At 36.5% G+C, this 17,569-nt stretch overlaps 1 protein-coding gene across 1 annotated transcript in view; it reads right to left on the bottom strand.

The window, feature by feature from the left end:
• Window positions 1-17,569, bottom strand: part of HIBADH (3-hydroxyisobutyrate dehydrogenase) — an 84,649-nt gene that overhangs the window by 46,152 nt on the left and 20,928 nt on the right. The window lies entirely within an intron of this gene.

The raw sequence follows: 17,569 nt of genomic DNA, 5'->3' as shown, positions 1-17,569 counted from the left end.
ATGTATAATTAGGTGAAAAACATTAACAGAATAACACAATATTACACTTGCTGCCAGACAGCAAAAACCAAAAACCATAGCAAATTAAATTTCTAGGGAGAAATAACAGCATATTTCTTAATATCCTCATGTTAAGAGGGTTATTGAAGTATCCCTCAACATATGTAAAAATGTGGTCACAGTGCCATAAATTCAGTATGTGGGAAGTGTTGGTACTAATTACTGGTATAGAACCTTGACATTAGACATTGCAAAAACCAAGCATCAACTAGACTAGCTCTTTGACAGCAAAGAGATAATTATTAGGCTTCTACTCTTAAGGAATTCCCAGGACTTATTAATGTAAGCACACAGGAAAACACTGATCAAAGAAGAAGATAAGCTTTTTTTCCCTGTGATAAAAGGACCCCCCTCTAAGAAAAAGATTACATGCAGACAATAAAAGATCACTTGACAACTGTGTTGTCATGGGATTGCTATAGACGTCCTAATCATACCATCGTTTTTCATTTTTACAGAAGCATCCAAGGAGCTGATTGACTAAATATATCAACAATTTCTTGAAGGCTGAAAAGTTAGAAAAAGAACTGTATTGCCTGTTTAATTTCTTCTGGCTTTGTCACTATCTATCCAAGCAAAGACAAGCCACCAAATTTGTGACTGAATCCAAGCAGTGAAAACCACATGCTCAAAGAAATTATAGGATCATCTATCAACTTGTCTGAATTCTGGAACCCAAACACAACTTGACATGCAAAGCCTATTTTCAAATCTACTTAGATAATGAGAATCTTAAGTCCAGCTACATGTGTCTTTGGATTACTGCCACTGTTTAATATTTTAAGACCAATTCTGAGACTCTCGGAACTGTTATGTTTAAGATTCCAGCAACATGTCTAAAGTACAGTGTTCATGAAACAAGACACAGAATTTTCAGGTCTGTCACATGTCAAAAATATAAGGACTGACTACAAAAGTAGACCTACAAAGGGCTTTAATTCTTCCATATGCTTCTTTTCCCCAACATTTTGGGATATAACTCTGGAATATATATCCGATCTCTGCAAAATGGCTGCAAAACTTTTTTGCTGGGACAGGAGTTCGTCAATAAATCTGGTTAACCAGACAAGGGTAGCGGAACTTCCACACTTGAAGGTTTTCAAGACTTGGCAGAAGAAAGCCACAGTCTACCCCATCCAACCTTTGAACAGTCTTGCTTCAAGGGGGAGGCTGGACTAGATGACCTCCAAAAGTCCTTATAAATCAGAACTCTTATGAAAATAAGACACCAGGACAGTACAGCATGCTGATACTTCCTTCCTAATGAGTGACAGAATTTGTCCCCCTTAAATAGACTGGATTTCACAACAGCTCTGACATGCAGGAAGTAGTCTAGGATGTACTAACAATATTACTTTCTAGATTTCGTAGTTCTGCAGTGCTCAGGTTGTATGTGCTTTTGAGGAAATCATGTTCTTCATCCAATAGGTCTATAGTTTTTCTATTAGTCAAAGCAAGAATCATATAGTCATAGAATGGTTTGGGTTGGAAGGGTCTTTAAAGCTCATCTAGTTCCAACCCCCCTGCCATGGGCAGGGACACCTTCTGGTATACCAGGTTGTTTAAAGCCCCATCCAGCCTGTCCTTGAACACTTTCAGCTTAACATTAACAAAGCTATTCCTTTATGGTATAATATACTCATTCAGACAAACTCCTCCCACAAAAACAAGGTGTAAAAGCATCCCATTCTTCATTTGGAGAGAGACATAAACCCTTGGCACTTCGAGTTAATCAGTATAGAACTCTCAAAGTCAGGGGTCCCCGTGACCCCTTCCTGCTTCCCCTTAGTAACTCTGGATCTGTCTTATGTATGTAGGTGACACTTCACCTTTTTCTTGGGCAGTCCACAATCCAGCAGTGTCACAGTCTCCTCCGATACTCATTACAGCATTTTCTACTTAGCTGCTTCTCTTCGTTGTTCACCTATCTAGACCTGCATGCTTCAGAGACTACATGAAGAAAACAGATGAAGCAAAGCAGCATCTTCAGCATGCTACTTTCACTTTTAGAAAAAATTTCCCCCAAAAAAGTCAAGCACCTCCTCCTCCCCAAGAAATTTTAGGAGAAAATGTTAGACTACACTAAGACTTCTAGGCCAGTCTTCTCTTTGCCTTTTCAATTCCTTCCTTTAGAGAACATTCTTGCCCCAAAACTATCTCCAACACCTTACTTGCCAGTCTGTTTTCACTGGGAAACACATACCTTTCCATCCTCACTTTCTTTCACCATAGACATTCATGCCCTCAGTCATTCAAATTGTCCTATCAGTAGAAGAAAAGCACATCGTTCAGTAGTTCATTGTCATTCAGTATCTACAGCTCTCAATTGCTACCTTCTGTTTGTTTCCCATGCATATAGTGATTACTCCTGCTGTTTGGTACTCTTACTGTTGATTACTCTTATTGTTACTCTAATGGTTTTCAAAGGATACAGGTTATTTTCATTACATAAGACACAAGTGTGTCACTTGAAAAATAAAGTTAACAGAGGAACAGAGATACATTCTATAGTTACGTGAGTCAGCGTTGGAAAATGTAAGGAAGATTGTTAAGTATTAAATAATAAAATCTAAATCCATGACAAAGTATAGTTTAATGAAACAGATACAACTTGCACTTATGCTGATTAATTTTTCTTCAAAACCATCAAAATGTTAATTTTCCTACAGTTTATTAGTATGGATAAAAACCTAAAACCTTTTTAAATTAAAAGGGAATGGATTCTTATAAAATATGATATAAAACGTGACACTATTAAAGAAGGCAAAGTGTTGATACTATGTTTAGAACACAACCACCCTCATTCAACACATTGTGTGGAAATGACAGAGAATGTCAGTTTTGACAAAAATGGTAACAAATATTTTTCCAGTGTCTGATCATGTTAATCTGAGTTTCCTATAACACTATACATCATACATATGTAATAAACTATATTAATATGTAAATAATTTCAAAGTTATCTCAATATTGTGAGGCAGTGCAGTGCTGCAACTTTTAACCATTACATGATTTTACACAGATAAAAAATTAGAGACCACAACATACTTAAGTTACTGACAAACTGAAAATCTACCAATTCTCCTTTCCATAAAATGTTTATAGTTGCAACAAAAATTATTTAACTCGATAATGTTGAATGCAACAGAAATAATTCAGCAAGAAGGTAAGGTGTATGCTACTACAATTACTGTCATTTTATGGCTTCAATACATGTTAACATGGAAGTCTGAATGCAGTAAACACATCAGAGAATATCTTATTACCCCATAACACACATAGTCAGCTACCTCACTGGCATTATAAAATGGTTATTTTAGGTTCTTGTTGTTGTAAGCAAATTTTACACTTTTGGTCATTCATTTTATTGGGTAATTTCTGATATGCAAGGTAGAGCACCGTAAGATAAGAGAAAAGAACATGGATATAAACGTGCACATAAACGCTATTTAATATGTCCTATCTACTAGCACCTAAAAAGTATATAGTCCATAGGTGAGAACTGTAAACAGTTTATTACTTGCTTAAAACATTATTTCTGAAGTAATTTTAAAAAGTCAAATTAGGAATAAGCAATGATGTACTTAAAATTTCAAGACTGAATATTCTGAATTTACTGGTTGTCACCTTACTTAACAGACATTCTTAAGAAAACGAAAAATTCCAAAAGCATTTATATCAGGCACATTGTTCATAAACCAGGAAAGGACAGAAATGCTTTTCAGGCCATGTATTATTTCTCTATGAGAGGAAACCCTTGCCTGTTGCACTAATGAGTATTTTTTTTATTTTTTTCAACAGAGTAATAATCTGAAACAGTCAAACAAACACACACTTAAAAGATGTTCCCTGACACCTTCTCGTCCCTCTTTATCATCAAATGAAGTGGATCACATGAAGACCATATAAGAATTAGGATTTTATATTCCTGTTGCTGTAGAATGGTTTTTACTCCAATCGCTGTATTTTCCTCATTGTTTAACACTTGTTTCACAAACACTCCAGCCTACACCCCACTTCTCCCACACAACAGCTTTTCTTAATAGTTACTTGGTGTCCTGGAAGGAGAAGTTCTGCAATCCAGTCAGGCACAGCCCTGAGCAAAGGTACAGGAAAGTATAACTATGAGTAACAGGACTGACCTTTGAAAAGTTACTAACCTTCTTGAAGACACTGAACTGTTCTCAGTCCTGCTCCTTTACCCAACACAGGCCAGCTGCGAATTCTGCGTTAAAAGTAGATTCTGCAGATTTCAGTTCTGAAACTTGCTGGGACTTCTAAGGGTTTTACCTTATAATCTCTCTACTTATTTATTTTACCCCCAGTTTATGAAATGATAATTCTCTAATCCCAGAAAATGGTGAAAACAATTGTTCTGGGCAGCTATTTTAAAAGCCTGAGGGCTTTTCTACAGAAGCAGCTTTAATTTCTTCCTCTACATTTACTTTCAAGCAGGTATGACCTGGAGTATAAACCGGAGGTTAGGAGTTTTACATGTTCTCACTAGAGTGGTATCTTTACCTGGCCACTAACTAGTGGTTTGTTTTTTGTTTTTAATAAAAAACATAAAAAATTGGATTTTGTTTTACTTCAGCTGTGGCATTTCAGTGCATCTGCTACAAATCTGAGAGACTTCAGGAACATGCACTTTTTTTCCCCCCTTAAGAAAAGGGCTTTTTATACTTTTGAAATTTCACATGGGGTTAAACCAAAATATTACTAGGAATATCAACTGCAAAAAATCATATGCAAAGCCACATCCTTTGTGCACGTGTAGATGTATCTCAAAAACACCAACTTTTAACAAGAAAGTAGCCAAACATTCTCCAAATTTTCTAAAGATCACAGGCTGCATATTTAAGCTTTTCCATTTTCACTGACGCAAGCCAAAACATTTACAAACAGAAGGGTGAAAAAAAAAAAAAAGAGAAGTGTCTATGTAGGAAATAACTCTTGTAAAGTTTAAAGCAGTAAGTACACAAATACTATAAAATCCACCCACTCTAAAATGACTGTAGCTGTAACTCATTATAGTAATTAAACATTACCACTATATGCTTTTATTGAATTTTTTATTTAAAAAAACATGTTTCTCAAACTACTTCAAAAATGGGTAGAGCAATCCACAGCATTGCCATGGTTTTGACACAATATGTACATTATGTCAAATGGAAAGTCTAAGAGAATTCTGTTTTCTGAAGTCATTAAAAGGCATTTTATTACTCTGTTCTTCTCCTTTCTTTCCCCACTCCCCAGTTTTTGTCTATCCAGCTCAAACACTGCTTCGGATCTCAAATCTATCTTTTTTTTCCTTTATCCAGACATTCTTGTTTTTCACCTCTGTGCCATGAATCCCCTAGCTGCTCTCAGCAGCAGTAGTGTCACACTGAACTGAACCAGCAGACGGAATCAAAATTGCGTTATGGTTAAACAGGTCTGTAAGCAAACTGCTTCAACTTCCAGAGATTCTTTCCTCAGCAACCATTATTTTTAATGAGGCCCGTTTACTTTTGGAATCTTGGCAAAGAACAGTCATTTACTCTAGTCCTAGAGCAATGACTGCAAACTGGGCAAACATAAAGATTACATGCAATGTAAAATCTGCATGTGCATATCATTACACAAAAACCCCATGATGTGCTGGGAAAGAAGCTATCGTGTTTGTTAATGAAAAGAACAGTTTTACTCCAAACCAGTCTACTGTATCAGATTTGATAGAACAAGTGTTAACTAAACATTGTGCTTAAAAGCTTTGATGAGAAAATCTAACACGTTAAACTAAGAAACAGTTCAAGGACAGCAGGAGGCAATTCCAGAACACAGGCGCAATCTATAAAGGCAAACTACCACAGCTTTTTGATGTTAAGTAGCAATATCAGTATACAACAAAGCTTAGAGGCAGACTGTTGTATCAAGTTTAAAAGTTTAATATCCAGGGTCAAAAGCCTCAATTACCTAATCTTAGGTACCACTTTCCTTAGTGAAGAAATCAATATTGAAGTATGATTTGCTGAAAGCATTACCTAAATTACCACATGGGGTTTTTCTTATTCCCCTAGTATCTGAATTTTTGGTGTTTCAGTTAGGCTGCATCTCAGATACTCAGACTACAGCAGAATATGTACATTTGGACTTCAACAAGGTGGGAGGTCAGAGACATTTACTTTGAAAACATATACATTTCTTAAAATGGGTTATGCTCATTTAATGGCCTAAGAAAAAGGGCAGCAGCACAAGAGGAGTGGCATTTAGTGAAACTGCAGATAAATTACTGCAGTAATACTTTAAATTCATCTGTCTCCGGAGAAAGAATAAAAGTACACATTCAAAAAATACAAAACGGGGGAAAAAGAATCCTCCTTAGTCACGCTACAGGTTTACCGTGTTTTTGACTACGCAATTGTATTAGATTTGTCAAACAGGCTACATGACACATTACGAGCTATTTAATATTTCAGTTAATCTGTGAAAGGCAATTTTCTAGTTATTTTTCATGGGTATGTAATCTCTTTTGCCCATTTATAAAAGAGTATGGAGGTATAATAAAATGCTAATTGAAAATAGAGGAAATATATCCTTCTAAGGCAAAAGAGAAAAAAACACAACTTCATAATTGTACTTTTTCATCTTTATTCTGAATATAGCAAGATATCATTGCACTTGATACAGAAAATCACACAGATTACATATTCTTCTACTCCTGTCTATTCCACAGCTTTTAAGATATTTTTGTGAACTTCACTGCCAATGAATCTAAGCTCATTCCCTAAGTTAAACAGGAACATAATTCTGTTGCTATCACATTACTGAAGCAAAAAAAAAGGTTTTGCCAATACCCTGCTATGACAATTTTAACACTTTTTACCTTTGTGAACAAAACCTAGAATGAAATCATGGTTTTAAGGAATATTAAACATCATTATCAGATATTCTAAGCTAAGCCCTAAAAGTAAAAGAAAATGAACGGGGTGGAGGGGAGAATGTCTTCTGCACTAATCTATAAATGATCAATTGCCTATTTTGAGCAGGCTGGGCTGCAATGCCACCTGGTGGCTTAGAAAAAATAAGAGGATTTTGTTTGGGCAGTGTTTAATGGCTTGGAAAATATGTGATATTCTATAAAAATACCAAACATGGCAACAATGTTTAAGTTAACCATTTGCATTTCTTAGCTAACAAGTCTTTTTTGCATTCTGTTGCTCCCAGTGTGCAGTATTTTAAGTCTTTAAGCTCTCACGTCTAGGTCTAACTTCAGCTGGAATTTTACAATTGTTTTCAATTGTGAGTTGAACTTGCCGATGAGTATATTATACTGTAAACAGTTGTACACATACACACAAAGTCTAATTCACACAATTAACGCCAAAGTTGAATTTCCCCCATTTGAGGAAAAATCAAATACAGCAAAAGTTTAAAAGGAAGGTTACTGAAATGCTTTGTAAAATTACACTGTATAATTAATTCCATAGTAAGAATGTTTTTATGGTGTGTGTTGGTGACCTTTTATTACCATCAAGTTCACAATGCTGGTGGGCTGCCTTTTAATCCCTCCGCAGACAAAGGCCCTAAATAAACACAGATCCCTTCCTGGGAAAAAGTCCTCTCTGGTTAAATGGTAAGGAAATGAGTAAATCATTAGTAATCTTTAAAGCCAAAGCTATAAACTCAAGTTACCTTAAGTTAAAATGAAAGTGTCCTGCAAGAGTTTCAAAGTTCTGTCACAGATAGAAATCTCCAGCTCTTGACTCCAGACTAGGCGCCAGCTGATAAACAAACAATTTAAGTCAAGAGCTGGAGAATTCCCAGCTTTTTCATTTAATGGCTTTGGCCAAGAGTATTTATTGCCTCCAGTTTTATTCTCACTTAGCTCTAAGAGGAAATTTAAACTCATCATTATCTTAAAGCCCCATATGGGCCACAGTCAGCTCACCTGATAGAGCTCCTTTTACTCTGCCTAAGTTCTACTCCCCACTAGAAGTGATGTAATAGTGTAAACTAATTAAATGCAGTTTTAGGCTGACTTTTTAATAGACTAAATAAATTTTGTTCAATATGGTTTATATTCCCACTTGGGGCAGTAACGATTCCAAAAAGTTTAACTTTACAGTTTCCAGTCTAAACTGCTAGCAGTTTACGCTGTAAAAGACAATTGAAACAAACAAACAAACAAACAAACAAACAAACAAACAGTCTTTGGAACAAGGGCTGCCAACTGTTAAAAGCAACTGAGTTGAAAATTCTTTGCCATAAATTGATTCATTGGCACTAAAATGTACACAGAATTGTGAAAAAGCAGACTGAGTAACAATTCCAGGACTTCAAACTAAACATTTCAGGACATACTTTCAGGACATAATAAACATAATAAACATTTCAGGACATAATTAAAATTTGGTGTTTAGTACTTGTTCTGGTTTAGAATGAAAATAAGCGAAGCTATAGAACTGGAAATTAAATATTAACTAAGCATCCATGGTTAAGCCAAGGTGTTGAATGTGGTGAGCAAGTCCAGCATGGAAATATTTCATTTAACTCAATGGGAATATAGCGTCATCCTGTGCTCAGATGTCACCTTCCTCCTTCTGTTCTAAAAGTATATACTAGGAGGCTAGTGCTCTTTAATACAGATTCTAATGCTAATTCTATTTAGCCTCAGAGATTTTTAAACCCACCATGATTTAAATTCAATACTTGTCACCTCATACCAGGCATCTCCCCCTAATAAAACATGTTTGTCCTGTATGTTAATAGTTTAGAATCTTTTCACTTAAGAAATAAATTTCACAAATGTCAGAGATGGAGAACTGTGCATAGCAAAGTCTGACCAGCATTCCTAAAGGGTTAACAGAACTCAAACTTGAAACCAGGAGGTTGTATTCCCCTCCCACCCAGCCCCCTCCCCACAAAATACTTTCCTAACCTGACTTGGCTGAAAAAGCCAATTAATTGTTCCAGTGTCTGCCAAGACTTCTTATTCCTTTAAAAACGTGGATAGTGTTTGAGACAGCTGGCTATTCCAAACCCAGGTAACACCCCTAAATGTGGAAAGAATGAGGGAACATGAATTATGATCAGTATTTTAGATGGATTTGCAATGAAACAGACAGATATCTTAAACCTATTATAATTCCAGCATGTATTATTTAAAAAGAAAACCATGGTGTCTATAGATATCTCTGCTGCTCCACTGAGTATATGGAAGCATTTTAATGCAGATTGTATTAAGATATGTGGAACTAGTTTTTCTGTCTTTGTTAGGAACTGATAGTACAGAGACTATGATGTCATTTAAAACACACGCACAAGAACCAGTCACCAAGTGACAGACAAGAACCTTTCTGAGCCTGAGCAATTCCAATCCCTGCAGAAACTAGTCATTTTAGGTCAACTTAAGGTCATTCTAAGGCATAGAAAAGAAACCCTTATGACAGTTGTATGCCATATATGTGGCTTAGCATTGAGGGGAGAAGTGCAATTAAATCCTTATTTACTTTTCTACATGAATAAGAGGTCTAAAATACACAACAGAACTAGAGAAAGAAAGAAGAAAAGTCTATCAAACTAATTGTGCAACATCTCTACTCATTAAGAAACTCATACTAAGAAATTGCTGCGGGCTGAGTTGTACATGGAGTCAACATAGAGAGGAAGGAGAAAGTGAAACATTCAAATATTAACTGTTAATAACTGAAACATTAATACATGTAAAGTTATATGATTTTACTGTATTGTAATATAACATAAATCACTTTCTTATAATCTCATATTTTAGAAGGGGCAGCAGTTATTTGTATTTGTTGGTACCATTTCCATTATCATCAGTTAAATACATCAGATTTATCCTATGTCTTTCCTGTAAATTTAGATTTAAATTTTTAATTTTAAGATTTAGATTTTAAAATTTTAATCTTTTTTTCTGAGTTAACAGGAGCACCTGCATGTAATATTTACCTTGTGCACTTTTGAATATCCTTCTATAGTGAACATCTACACTAAAACACAGATAAGTGTGAGTGAATATTGACAATTTCTAAATACTGGGGAAAAAGTACAGAAATTTCCACGAATATATGAAAAAAAACCCAGGAACTGGCTTTTTTGGGGAGCATGTTTACATATTTGTGGCCATTTTTAGTTTGTTTGCTTTCATTTGTTTTTTAAGGAAAAGAAAAATGTTGAGAGCCTATGTGCAACACTTACAAACAGGGCCTTATTTAAATACATAAAAACTGTGGAATTCTGTCTAACCATAGTGAGTACTTATTCACAGTGACAGTTAAATCTGTTGGCTTTCATCAGAACTATCCAATGAGCGAGGAAAAGTAATGATTGTCTGCACAAATTATCTCTAGAGTTCTAAGGTATCCAAATCGTGTTGCCCTTCAAAAACACATCCTCAGCGTGGGAAGTTCAAATACAGCTGAAGCAACACATTCAGGTGACCAAGTGCAGGTAGGTACTGTCCTAGTGAGAGCTGTTGTTATATATTCTAATAACACTTGGCAAAGCTGCAAACAAACTTCAGTGGTTTCAGCAACCTACAGGAGCATTAGGAACAGTTACACCTATACTAAAGCCATGCACCAATAAAAGAAACACTCCTTTGCAACTGCAGTCTACACCACGTACTTACAGAAAAGTACATTTCAGTTAACAATCCTCCAGTTCTTTTTCCCCACATATTTTATCACTGGAAATCCAGGGTAACAACTGGAATTCAGAAAATGTGTTTTATTTCATCAGCCAGTGTAGAGGATACTCAAGTTGTAAAGTGATAGAGATTAAGGAATGCTCATACCCAGCTGCTACCTCATGAGAAACAGTAATACACCTACTAGAGTGGATGGACATTATCTCTGCTTCAGTTAGAGAGTTAGGAAGAGATGGACAGCATTTAAAGTGAGTCAGTGTTTGTTGTGCTGAAGACACATAAATGAAGTAGTAACGAAACATAACAAATTGTGAAGCCTAAATACATAGTTCTGCTTCAAGGTTGCATTTGCGGGAGATGCTGCTTTGAAACTAACTACGAAATATTTTAACCCAGTACTATTCCATTTCCAGGAAAGGCAGAAAGGAGTATAAGTCATTGTGCTACGTTTTAATTTAACAGGGTTTAAACAATGTAGTAGTGAGGTTAGATTCTGAAAATAGCAAACAATAAATGCTTGAATTTAGTTGACACCAAATAATAAATCCTCTATGTTTAGTTTGTGATGAAGGATATTTCCAAATAATTAAAATTATTAGCTTATAGCTGCATGAAAACTCCACCCAAATCATGCCCAGGATGTCAGCTCTATGTAGTGCTTTGAAATCCTTCAATTCCAAAGACAGTCACTCAGAAGTGTAAGACAGATTACCCTGCAGACACTGAACAGACACTAAGGACATACCTCTTCAGTTTGCACTAAATTCCCATTGTAATGGATGGTCTTCCCTAGATGCTTAAGTATGGGAACTGGAGCTTTCCAGATGTGCTCTATTAAAGTACTTCTAATGATTTTCTTTTCCACAATTGCATATAGTTTAAATTTCTTGATCCTTAGCAATAAATGGACACCAGTGAAAATGTATTTAAAATTGAAGTTTTGATAGCGATGAAGTAATTATACATCTTTTGACATTTGCTGTTTCTGTAAGCTTCTGTTTCTAGACTCCAAAGCTGAAAATAGAGGGTTTGAATATATACTTAAGTTTCAGCTTTCTGCGTTTTTAAATGTTAATGACAACAAACTAAAAATAAACTAATAAAATTTTAAACATTCAAGATTTGGAATGTTTGACCTATGAACTCATTAACATCTGGAATTAGGGGGGAAAAAAAAGCCAAGATGGAAAAGACTCAAGTACTTAAATGGATCTAATGCCTTATGGTTCAATGAGCTACAGGTATCTGCTGCCATAATTAATTATACTCATGCTTCCCTTCCCCCTCTTGTTAATAAAACAGAAGACAAAATACAACAAAGCAGTTCCATTACTTATTTGTCCAATGATTAACCTGCATGAACCACCTGCAAAAAGAAGATCCCACAATGATGAGTATGCAAGAAGTTGTCAAGCCACATATCCTCTCCCCACTTTGTTTTCCACTGAGTAGTTTTTTCTTGTAATTCAATAGCAAAAGGGGGAAAAAAAAAGCATTATTGTACTCTCCAGCTTAATGCACCATGTGATGAAGGAACTGACTCAGAAACTTGTCTTCTATTTTCAGCTGTATCATTTGGTCTAATAAAAGCTTCTACCTCTCTGCACACAATTTCCCTCTTTGTATTCTTAAACCACGATGTAAAAGGACACTGATACTGTGTTACTATGATTAGTACTGAAACATTATAGATAGGTATTATTTATGTGGCAAGAACTTAATTATCATCATAATAGAGTACTGTGGCAAGAATTTATTACTTTAAAAAGTGTTGAAATTCCTCTGTGGTTCAGCATTCAGGAGCAAGGGAAACTGGCAACTCACTCCACTTTTAGACTCAGAGGATTACTGCACCCAAGCAGCAATTTACACACATCCCACAAGAAATGGCAGAGCCATAGGAAATGCCACTCTTAACCACACAGGGTTACATTTGACTGACAACTGCGTTTGGCCTGTCTTTTTCCAATTAAGCTCCATCTGTTTTCTCAGTTGGACTGGTTGGCTTGAGGCGTCTCAACAGGACATCCACTGTATGCTACTGCATCCACTCCCCCCAAAACCTTTCACTGCCAGAAGCCAAGGGGATGCTTCCTTAAAGCATGCCATCGGGTAGGCGCAGGCAAGATGGGTGAGTTGGTGGGAGTGAATGTGTGGTACATGAACACTGGGAGCAACCCGAAAAAGCATGGGTTTAGTAACTTGGACACATGAAAAGAAGGGTTAAGTACCTACGAAATAAAATAAAAAGCACCATTTTTCTTTCATTATATAGTCTGACCAAAAAGCTTCTGAAACCAAAATTAAATAGTGTGTTCCCTTCCTCTCCCCAACACACACACTCTAAAATAAATAATGGCCAAACTGGCTTAAATGAAATTCTGTAGAAGAATTGGAGGAAAATGCCACATTTGAGCCTGAAGCAAAAGTAAAACCACCAAGTTATAAACCTCTCAAAGGGAAGGTTTATAATGGAAATGCCAACAGACCCTTAACTATGGTGGAGCTGTTAGGTGCCAACATATAAATAATTTTAGTTTTTGTGGTCACTTAGGATAAATTAGATACAGTGCAAGTGGAAACAGTAGGGTTCTGATTCAGTAAACAGTAACAGCCAAGAGTGCATGTTTGGATTTTTAGACAAGTACAGCATAGATTTGATGCTGGCTCTGAAATGGAGTCTTTAAGGGACGTTTGGACTTTTTTAAGTAGTAAGCAAGCCATATTCTGAATTCTTGACGGCTTGTAAAATAAAAGCTCCTTAACAAGCTTTGCTGCCTACTGTTTCAATCTTCTAAGGATCCTTTAACCCAGTTACCAAAAAAATGCTCCACTCAGGCTTGGTGTAATTGTCTGCTAAGGAAAACAACATACTAAATGTGACTACGTGCACCTATTTAGTGTTAAGAATTGCTAAGCATGTTAATACAGTGGGAAAAAAGTGCCAGTGACCAAACAGTAACAGATTAATCACCTTCTTTATTAGGTGTGCAGTCACTGCACCACAAATAGGAATACCTTCCTATAGTCCAGTTTGTCGTAGCACAGGAATTCTGCATTTAGGTGATTAGGCATGTCCATTTTGGCCCTGGGAGGCATTTATTGCATTGTTTCAAAGCAGTCAAACCCCACGCCTTAGCATAATACACTGAGGCCATAAGGGATGCTATTAGTGCTCTCTGCAGGAACTTCCATCTTGGACAGGGTGGGAGCCCTAAGAAGCAGCCAGGGTTCAGCCCAAGGCTGCTAAGAGGATGCTCCATCTCAGGAAACTCTCCTGCTTGCCAAATTCCCATCAGCTTCTCATTTAACACCTCTGCTATGAAACCTTCCCACTACTCCAGCAACACCCCCAACTCCCCACTAATATAAATTCTAAGATAAGTATCTGCAGAAATAGGAAGTTACACTCTGACAAGAGCTCTACTACAATGTACCACATGCTGATTACACTACTGAAAATTCCTTTTCCCAATTGTCCTCCAACTTTTAAAAGAGAGAAGAAATCTCTATTATTCCATCATACTCAATATAAAATGCCTTATTCAAGACAAAAAACCTTTAGCTGCTCCCAAGTACTGCTTTTATACTTCTGGTAATTGTAGCGATTCTGGGAAATAGTTTAATCAGAGAAATGTTCAACATCAAAAATCAACAGAGTTTGAAGAGCTATGTATAGTCATGTATATGCACAGATCTACAAGTTGCTTTTATATTGATTTTTGAAAAGTCAAGACTTTAAGCAAAACCAAGAAATCTAACACAAATTAAATGCAAATCGTGTGCTCCCCAGCCAGAGCTAAAAGTCAGTGTAACTTTCTCTGTACTTCCACACCTGCAAATATGCTAAGAGCCACAAGCCATGCATTCCCACCATACAATTTCAGAAAGCAAAGGAAACACAAATGCAAAACAAAATGACAGCAAAAACATGTTGTTTCTGACTGCATATGGTTAAACAATGTAGTTACTGAGTACCTAGGATCTTACAGTTTGCAGCAGCTCATATCAAATAAAGCAAATGGATAATGATTATATGTCAGATTAGTATTTTGGTACTGACCTAAACCATGCTTCTAAAATCCCTGTTATTTACTAACACTTAAACAACCTAAAGGGATGCTATAAAATCATTAGGTGGATTTATTTAAAATAGGTACAGGTTTTAATAAAGCATTACACAGTATTTCACAATTCACCTTCTTCCTCTCCACCCCCCATTTTACTTCAGATAAATTTAACATTCTTTCAAAATACAGAATAATTAAAACACAACTGCTTATAGAACCAGGAACAGAAACTGAAGGGTCAGCGTTAGGGTGGTATTTCCATGCCCTACTGCATTCCTGTCAAGCCACCCTTCAATTCTTCCTATGAATAGATACAGACTAAAGCTGTCTAAAGTCTAGGAAATTCTACAGATTTTGTCCCAGTGAAACTACAGCAATGAAAAGGATAACTAAGTTTTAAGGTTTAAAGTTGTAGGCCAACTACAGTGCAGTAAGTAATTCTGTTTTCACTTCAGGTCCTATGTTGTGCTTGGCATGAAAGAACTGTATGTGACTCCTCTCTCCCCTGCATTTCGGTAGATCAAAGTGGTGAGCCAACAGGACTAAAACTGAAAGGTGAATGTTTACATAGATTGTATGCTCACAGATGAATACTAAATGCTTATCAACTGTAAAATGCAATACTGTTTCTCTTATGCTTTTATTTAATCATATAAACAATAAGGATTTTTAAATTGTGGTTGGAGGAGGAGGAATTAGGAAATCTTGATATTTCTCTGTGCTCTCTGGGGATTAATTACAAGCAGTCCTGCCAAGGACAAAAGCTCAAGCTATTGAATTGGTTCACAACAGGCGATACTACAGTAAGCACTATAAATACAGAATAATTTTTAGGTATTTGTTTAAACCGCAGAGAGAGTACTTCCAACAGAACATTCTCCCCTTTTTTATTAGCACACCTCAAGAAATTTGTCAAAATATAAAGATGTCCTCCTCTACAAGAGAACTTTCTGCAATGAACCAGTAACCTAGAATGGCTCTGGAGTGTCACACCTAAATCCCATCCTTGCCCAACTCATCACCATGACTTTAAAAAGAAAACATAAGTAACCCAGAATACTAGCATCATCCTGATATGAGTTTATAGAAGACCAGTATTTATTCCTGCTGATCCTGGATTTTGCCATTTAGGGGATCAACAAACAATTTACTTTCAAAGGCAAGGTCAGTTGTCCCTGACTGACAAATAGTTTCCCCCATCTATTGTGTTTTTGGGGTTTTGGTTGGTTTGGTTTTTTTTACTTAGGATGCTAATGTTTCTTCTCATGTGTCTAGTCTAAGATCTGCAGATCTCCCCTGCTGATTAAGAGACTGTCTTTATCCCATTGTCTACTGTGATAGGAAGTACTAGGAAGAATTAACATTTTCCCAGATGAAACCAGAACAGAGATAAAATAAAACATGTAATTCTAAGTCTTCAGTAGCTCAATCCATCTAAGTAAGTATTGTGGTTTAACCCCAGCCAGCAACCAAGTACAACACAGCCACTCACTCGCACCATCACCTCCACCTGGTGGGACATGGAGGAGAACTGGAACAAAGAGTAAAATCTGGGGGTTGAGATAAGAACAGTTTACTAAATGAAATATAATAATGAAATATAATATAATAATAATAGTCATTTAAAAAGGAGACAATAAAAAGGGAAGAGGGAAAAGTAAAACCCAAGAAACACAAGTGATGCACAATACAACCGCTCATCACCTGCTGACCAACTCCTGTCCCTGAGCAGTGATCAACCCCTCCTGGCCAACTCCCCACATTTTATATACGGAGCATGATGTTCCATGGTATGGAATATCCCTTTGGTTACTTTGGGTCAAATGTCCTGTCTGCTGCCTCCTGGCTTCCTATGCACCTCCTTGTTGCAGAGCATGGGAAACTGAAAAGTCCTTGACCAGGATAAGCACTACTTAGCAACATCTGAAACATTGGTGTATTATCAACATTATTCGCAGAAAAAATCCAAAACCCACAGCACTGTAGCAACTACTAGGAAGAATATTAACTCTCTCCCAGCCAAAACCAAGACAGTAAATCAGGTTTCTCTGGACTATTTCTCTGGATTATTTTTAAACAACAGGAGTTGCACCCACAGACTGAAAAAGTCTGTTTAAGGCAACACTGAATTGCAAGTATAACTTCAGTGCATTAAGATTCAGAGTAAGTTGCACTTTCTCCAGTGGCACTTCCAATGCTTGTAGCTGGTGAGGACAGTTCTACTCTGTGCTGCACCTTCCAGTCTGTACTTCCTGCTCTGGTGCGTGGGGTGTTGGGCTTGCTGCCGACACGTGTGCCATCCACATTCAGCATAGTAGCATAGTACAGTATGAGTACTCAGAAGAAGTCAAGGGGTTATTAAGGTCTGGTGCTCATCATCCCCACTCTCCTGAGCACAGAAGTCATACTAGATTTTTTTGACTGAATGAAAAATATACACTTTAAACATAAGGCTCTGTCTAAGGAGCAAAAAGAGAGAAAAAGAAGCTTACAAACATACAAAATTAAAACAAACTTTGTAGAAAGCTTCAAAGTCATCACACATTCCAGAAACATTTCCAACCACCACCTGCAATTCCTTAACTTTAAAAGTTCTCTAGAAGAAGCAATCAACATTTAAAAGATGAAATTAAATGATTTTATTCCCTAGGATTTAGGACAGGCTAAAATGTGAAGAACTTTCTTAATCTGTGTATCGCAGAACACATGACAGGATGAGACAGATACTAGCATTAAAGTAACCACAAGCAAACAGAGCAGCTATTAGCAATGCCATAACGGCTCACAT

This window comes from Pezoporus occidentalis, unplaced genomic scaffold, assembly GCF_034315485.1.
Source record: "Pezoporus occidentalis ecotype Australia unplaced genomic scaffold, CSIRO_AGI_Poc_V1 ctg246, whole genome shotgun sequence".
NCBI classification, from domain to species: Eukaryota; Metazoa; Chordata; class Aves; order Psittaciformes; family Psittacidae; genus Pezoporus; species Pezoporus occidentalis.
This window is presented reverse-complemented; position numbering and strand designations above follow the sequence as displayed.